A 692-nucleotide genomic window follows, 5' to 3' on the forward strand; every position below is an offset into this window, starting at 1 on the left:
TAAACGCGGCTGCTCAATAGCTCGATCGCTTGTACGCACCGGCCTTCTACTTTGTTAGCCCCAAAAATAAATTCCTAGGCAAGTTGCTTAGCGGCCTATAAAAAGACCACTGTGCAGAAATGGACGTAACAGGTGCACGTTTTTCTATGAGTATGCAAATTAATACTGAATTTATTTCCCACAGACTCATTTCCAGTGAACAGAAGGCCTGCTGGTATTCTTTACTTTGTTGCTCAGCAGGATCGAAAAGCCAGCACCAACATAAAGCGGTTCGCTGATGTCCTTCGTGCACTTGTTTGCTTTCTATTGTTGGCTGCTGGCTGTTATAGTGCATACATCCGTGAATCAACCTGCTTTGCCGCCATCTGGTGGTCAGAAAGAGCCAAATAGAAAACAAGCTTTATGAAAAAAAAAGTGCGTCAGTCGGGAATCGAACCCGGGTCAACTGCATGGAAGGCAGCTATGCTAACCACTATACCACCGACGCCAGCTGTCTCACATCGCTTCCTCGTAACCCTTTGTGTTGCGCGCAGGTGGCCGGCCCGACGACTTGAGAAACTAGGCCAGCGCGCGTCACGCAGAACGTCTCCCAACAGCGCAATCATGAGTTCATATTCGTGCCGATAACATACCAACATTTTTTATATGGCAGTCCCGAGGTATTCTACGCGAATACGCTCCGGAATATTTTG

General features: G+C 47.5%; 1 non-coding gene across 1 annotated transcript; it reads right to left on the bottom strand.

The window, feature by feature from the left end:
- Positions 1-415: 415 nt before the first annotated feature.
- Trnag-ucc (transfer RNA glycine (anticodon UCC)) lies at positions 416-487 on the bottom strand. Its single transcript has one exon. It is a non-coding gene; the product is annotated as a tRNA-Gly (tRNA).
- Between the last annotated feature and the right edge of the window lie 205 nt (positions 488-692).

This window comes from Dermacentor silvarum, chromosome 9 (assembly GCF_013339745.2).
Source record: "Dermacentor silvarum isolate Dsil-2018 chromosome 9, BIME_Dsil_1.4, whole genome shotgun sequence".
Classification (NCBI taxonomy): Eukaryota; Metazoa; Arthropoda; class Arachnida; order Ixodida; family Ixodidae; genus Dermacentor; species Dermacentor silvarum.